We start from the raw sequence: 7450 nt of genomic DNA on the forward strand, positions 1-7450 counted from the left end.
AAACGTCTATTGAATTGAATTGTATGTATGAAAAGCACACCGAAAAACCTGCTGAAAGTGGTTCTCATATATACAGTACTGTATATACAATATGTTTTAACGGCAAACAATTATAAATGTTATGTATGTTTATAAATATATACATTGTTATCAAAGTATCAATAGATGAGAAAAATCTCTCCATTAATTTAAAACAATTTTTCAATTTTCTTTAGCCAAACAATTACTATTATACAATATATATATTTTAGTTGACATATAAACGGAAGTCTAGTATTACGTCAGTTGAGACAATAATTTATACCAAAATTTTTTTATATATATCACAGCAAACGTATGTATAGTTTCCAGAGTCGGAAACATAGGCTGAGCGCCGGTACTTCACAACAACAATACAAGACTGATTGCGGCCGGATATACCATATATACAAATATATGCCGTTTCTCTCTCTCTCTCTCTCTCTCTCTCTCTCTCTCACTAAAACTTTGGGAAGGGGATCCTAACGGTAGGGTAGAGTTTTTCTAACTGTTTAATGCTGTATACCGGCAGTCAAATACTGGACGTACACCGATGCGTTCAATAGGACTATTCATTATCATCGATAGAGAGAGAGAGAGATAGTCGTGTGCCGGCTATAGCTTAGGTGCATATGATAGGTACTTCACTCGGCACTGGCGTAACAATCGCTACGTTACGTAACTCCCTTTTCAGCGGACCCTTCAATATTCAAAAGAAAATATAATTACATATTTTACTAATGGATTGCACTTTAAAATCGTGTGTCTCATCATTTGATGGATTACTTTAAAGCTAAATATATGGACTGAGATTGTATTCAATTATATATATATAGCACTTGTATGCCAACGCACCGACCATTCAGTGCCCAAAAAATTGATACTCTATTCATATGAATACTAATATTGATATATTCACTTAAATACATACACATTGAGTAGCATTTCCTCTTAAAATTTTTCATTATAAATATGAAAAGAGATTGTATTATATTATATAATATCTATCTTTTTCTCTACTATTTATATAAAGTGAGCTTAAATTGTAGTACACATACTGTATATTCAATACAAATATAAATGATATATACAAACTAATGCTATTAAATATATTACTATAAAATATTATGCAATAACTTATTATGGTTAAAGTTTTTTGTTTTTGTTAAAATAAAAAACAACCAAAAAATAGTATTATACAGTATATGAACACAGAATATATTGTATATTGTAATACAAATTTAATTTATTAACTTTGAGACTTGACTTTTGATTTTATTTTGGTATCCGTTTATCATAAAATATTTTTTTTTATAAATTTCTAAATTACTTTTTTTTCGTTGACAAATTGTGATTATTAATAAATGCAATTTATATTTGTTATATACAATATAATGATATGCTTTTATATTATAGTAATAATAATTTTTTAAGCAACCATTTTAAGCAAAACCACTAAACAAAATTATTTACTGATATTATGAGACAAATATATATTTATTCTGCAACAATAAATTGTGTCTTTTTGAATGTAAATATACTATCAAATGCTTGATTTAGTCAAATAAAGAAATTATTTATAACTGATTTTAAGTATTTTCTTTACTTAAATTATTTAGTTAATATAATTGCTATGTTTTTATTACAATATCAAACATTGTGAGAAAGATATAATAATATACAGAGAGTGGGTGAGTGAGTAAGTGATATAATAGTATAATATTTACTGAAAACACATTTACGATACAAAAGGGCTGTCAATACAATCCTTTTTTATTTCAAAAATATTGTTATTTATTACATCGAGTTTATTCCGAATGTCATAAAATTTATAGCAATTTATAGCAAACATTAGCCAAACATTAGGCAAATCTTAGGAAATACTGATTGTGAGAATTTCCGACTAAACTCTATTCAATTGGCAGTCATTTATAGCTATTAAATACAGTATTTAATGCTTTCATTATCACTTGAGTCACACACATACACATAATCACACAACCAGTCACACACACATACAAACAGAAGCACTGGTAGAGTCAGTCCTCTTGTGATAACCCTTTTTTCAATACTCTAAACGCTAAACGCATCACTAGTGTTGCCAATTGACTATCATTATTGACTAAATATTAGCTCAAAGTGTTGTATATAACATATACAAGTATATAGTAAGTATGTATACAGTATATGTATGTTTGGCCTCAAAAGCAGTCATATAGTTTTGTATTAAAGCAAATCAGTGACAATGAGTTCCCTTCGCCACGACATCAATAAATCAATGACTAGTGACAGTGGAACAGCACAGGGATGCCAAACACTGGCTTATCGGTATTCATTGGATAGACATATAGCGCGCTCACCACTAGTGCTGGTAGTAAGTAGTCGGTGCGGGGAACGCACGAGTCCCGGAAATGTAGCATCAAGTGGTGACTTTCCCTCTCACTACTACTACTACTACTATTACCGACTGCTACTACCAGTGCTTATCCATTGACACAATGAAAGTGCATAAGAGTGCTCTACTTTTACTACAATAAAAAAGAGATGTACTATTTTATGTGTTCACAAACAAAACATAATGTCCAAAGAGTCTGCCTGTGCACGACTCTCAGCCATTGTCTCACTTAAATATATGGCCAGTTATGAGATCGACTAAAAAATTGAGAACACACGAGGAACGGGTGATTACAACATATTGTATATCAAATATATATAATATTTATTGGATATAATGGTCCATAAAAAGTATACTTTACTAGTTTTTTGAAAAAGAGTCGATAGTTTAGATATAAACTCTTATTTCCGTATTTTCAATGCAATAGCAAACAATAGCCCTATGAATATAAGGGTTAATATCCTGGATATTAAAAACTTTTTTTGTTAAATTTCAAATATGTATTTAAAGTGAATATTTATTTGACAATAAATTGTTTAAAATTGGTTTCTCTTGAAGTTATTGCTTGTCTGTCCCCTTATTATTATTATTATTATTATTATTATTGCTTCTGTTGTGATGATATTGTCGTAATAATATTTTTAAAGTAGAAATTGCTATAAATTTTCCGTAGAAATAAATATTAGTTTTATCATTGTTTTCTATTAACATAATGTGCGAGTTATTGCCATTATTTTTGGATGGAAAGGGAGATCAAGGAGAGGGGTAATTATGAAGTCATATAACTATTATAGCTATAATAAGGGGCTGACACATACACACACACACACACACACACAAGTGTATATTTATACTGAATTTATATAATGTCTATATTTTTAAAATTGAAATTTTCACAATTTTTAGAGATTATAAAAATTATGTAATAATAATAATAGTGATGCAGTAATATTCAAACATATAATATAATAATAATTACGGTCACAGCCTTTATCAGTGAAAACATATACAGCACTTAATCAAAGATTATTAAAAAATTTTGCAAATAGTAATAAATTTTAAATTCAAAAATTATTAGTTTTAAAAGTAAATAAATGAATTTTTCATGAATGAAAAGATTAAACTCCTTATCAGTTAAAAATATTTTCCTAAAAATGTTTTTTAACTGTTTTACCAGCAATTTATTAGATTTATTGCTTGTCATATGTATTGTCCATTTGGCAGTATTACTACTATTAAAAAAGTTTTTTAATTTCAAATAATAAAATAATATCTCTTATTTATATATGCAAATGACATTAACAAAATACAAATAAAAATAATTTATTGATTTAATTTATTAAATTATTATTAATAGCACATTACAACGAGTGTGTACTGTATGTGTGTAGATTACTTAAAATAAGACAATTTTAAAATAAATTAGTTTATATAACTTTACACACAATTTTTTCTTTAGTATACTTGAAAAGCAATTTAGTTTGAATTTGATTTTTATTTAATTTTTTTTTTGTATAGAAATGGCTAAATTTAATTTAAAATGTATTGAAAACATCTTTCGTGTATAAAAAAAGCAAAGTCAGGTTAAGTACATGAATTGAATTAGCTATTTGTCAGTGCTTTATATGATATAATAATTTTATTTTAGCCTTCAATTTATATCTATTGATTTGATGTAAGCGTTCAACAAATATATAGTTAATTTAATCTCATTCTCTCTCTCTCTCTYTCTCTCTTTCCACTCACTTCACTAAAAACACTTGTGACTACCAAACAGTAAAATTAATCGACACATACAATAGACATAACATAATTCATATATAATATACACCTAATAACAGATAGCTAATAGTGAATAATAATAATAAAAACTGATGTTATGGTCGACCCGTTAGCTCTAATCATAAAAAGTTTGTGAGTGTGAACACCTGTGTCGAGCACCGGCCTATTTTGGCAGACGAGTCGACTGCAAATTATTACACTATTATTATTATTATTATTAAGATGATATAGCAATAGTCATATTAATGTATTTGACAGCAAATTTGTGTTATTTTGTAATATCACATCTACAGTAATATAACATTGTAACAATAAAAAAATATTATATACAGTACTGTACAATATAAAGTAATATATAGATAATTATATTTTTTTTGTTTAAAAAACGTGAGTATCATTAAATCCAATGTTGAAAAACTGATTGCATACAAACTTATATTTTATATTATTTTATTATTATTTTTAAAAAAAACTTTGATTAAGTTTAACGAGAAATAGACAATATGTTTGGTAGTGGACCCAGAGTTTTGTGTGATTGTATAGTCAATTGTTAGGCTATTAGTATAGTAAACTATATTGTATATATATATATATATATATATACAGTATAATAAACTATACTATACTGTAGTTATGTATATGTATTTAATGGTTGTTTGCGTGCATTGAAACTGGTCTGACACGAGAAGAATATTAATGACAAAACTGATAAAAATTATGTCCAAAAAAACTACTGTTTATTATTGTAATAATAATAATAAAATAAATGGTGAGATCATTGAAGAGGGAGACCATATGAATACAATTTTTAAGTGTCTAAATAAATGCACACACATTTCATGTCTATATATTTATTTGATACAATATATACATTGTAAATATCTCCCCTTAAAAACAAATTCAAAGTAATAGGTATAACACAAAAAGGGGGCAATAGGTTTGATTGATATTACAGTGTTGTATATAATACTATAACATGAGTATCATATATTAGATAATATTACTATATTATCAAAATGCGTGATACCTTATATTGTATGGCAATCCCCTGTTAGAAAAAAAATAAAACCATAAGTTATTATACTGTACTATGCATACTATTTTGATAATATTGTGTCTAACAAATAGCCCAATTATAATTTTATACAATACTAATATTTTTTAGACAATATTTGATAAGTTTGTTTATATTATATAAATATAATGTAGTTATGGTTCAAATCTATAGTCAAAAGTTATGAGTGAATAACACGAAATACATACAAGCAATTTTCTATCAAAATATATATCAATTTTTTTTATAGATTAAGTTTAAATTGTGTACAGTGTACATAGTACAGTACTATTACAGCTACTGGTGCTTCAAAAACTACCAGTGCTTCAATAAAAAAAATCTACTTCTGTATGCATAGTATGACTGAGAAGTGACATTTAGGGATCACTTGCCAAAAGGGTTTACACACACATACACAGTGTAAATGATATGATGAGCTAAAATTGGGTCTTACTATGAGATCAATTATCATTAATCACATACAAGAGATCAATATAATACAATATYKKATAATATCGGATAATAAAAGCCAATAACTCTTTTGTGTGTAAAAATTTTGAATTTTAACCAATAATAATATGTGTGTTCAATCCCCCAACCGATCACAATTTTTTTTGGTGTTCAATCATTGTATGATATGAGAGCCAATTTTGCTCTAAATTAAGTAAAATTACATATTTAGAGCCTTTTACTATTCCTAACCCAATAGTAACTAATACTCAATAGTATATATATATATACAAGTTTTTAGGGTTGAATATAACTTTTTGTGATAATATTTAATGGATTAAGAGTTATTGGTCTACAATGAGAGAGATCCCTGTGTTTTGTCATTCAATGAGACACGCGATCACTTCAATACAAACTACTATACATACTGTATATCAGTGCATAAGGTCTGTACCGTCCAAACAATTAAAAATATTGGCCTCAAAAAATCAAAGGGTTTTCATTATATATGTGTGTATATAACTGGGTAAGCACTGGTAGGCAATGAAGCGCACAAAATGCATATGTTTTGAGCGATTGGAGGCACACATTCCGTACTCAAAATGTACTATTGTATTGTCGATTCATATATGATAAGCCGGGTCTCCTCTTTCCATATTTATACTCATATTATTTATAACTAACTATTTATTTATGTTTTTCAATGGATTGGGCGCATCGGGCACTTGAAAAAACCATATTTTTCATCTAAATACTGTGTGTGTGTGTGTGTGTGTGTGTGTGTGTGTGAGTGTGTATGTATTAGTACACCCATTGAAATATGATTTGATGGGAAATGGGTCACTAATGAGTGTCCCCTTAAATACATATATGACTTATTGCCGATATTGGCTTACATTTTTTGGTTGGTGCTATTATTATTATTATTATTATTAATATTAGTATTATTGTGTTGTTGTTGATGTTTATTGTTGACGATATTTAACAATAATTGTCCGATAGTTTCCCAGAACTGATTTGTATTGTCCACCAAAAAAAAAAGTTTGCGATTCAATCCAAATATCATACAAAAGTACGTATAAGTAAATGAGTGGATCATTAACTCTCTATGAGATGATGTCTTATAATATAATATTATATTATATATAAGCTATAATAGAGTTAGAAACTGATCCCGAAATACATCAAAACCGGACTTCCGATTTATCCCTTTTACTCTCAGTATTATTATTATTATTGAGCCCTCCATTGATTTTTAGACGACAATTCTCGGTATAATATAATACTAATAAATCTAGTGTTCAATGCAATTGAATGGAGTGACCCTTTCATTGAAATTATATGTCATTCACAACAATCACGTTTAGCCGATTATCAGCTGTTTTGTCTGTATCTAATGTGCCAAACATACAACACTGACACACACACACACACACACACACACTCCTTACATACTCTAGTATAACATGACTGTCCCTTAATGTTTAGTCATTAATTGTAACATTGGCTTCACTATCACATCATAACTATTGCTAAAAACACTTGTAATACTGTAGTCAAAAAAGGAAAATATCTTTCAATTTAATACATGAGATTAAATGTGATGTAATTTTTTCTTTTGGTGAGACATTTAAACTAATGTTTTTATATTTATTATTGCATTCATTACACTCAATGAGCCTCAAAAACATTCATTACTTTTCATGTATTACAAGGGATGTAATGTTTTTTAGTTTTTTATTATATGATAT

The sequence above is a fragment of the Oppia nitens genome, unplaced genomic scaffold, assembly GCF_028296485.1.
Source record: "Oppia nitens isolate AA-2021 unplaced genomic scaffold, nextdenovo-longstitch-racon4-pilon3 scaffold1_pilon_pilon_pilon, whole genome shotgun sequence".
Classification (NCBI taxonomy): Eukaryota; Metazoa; Arthropoda; class Arachnida; order Sarcoptiformes; family Oppiidae; genus Oppia; species Oppia nitens.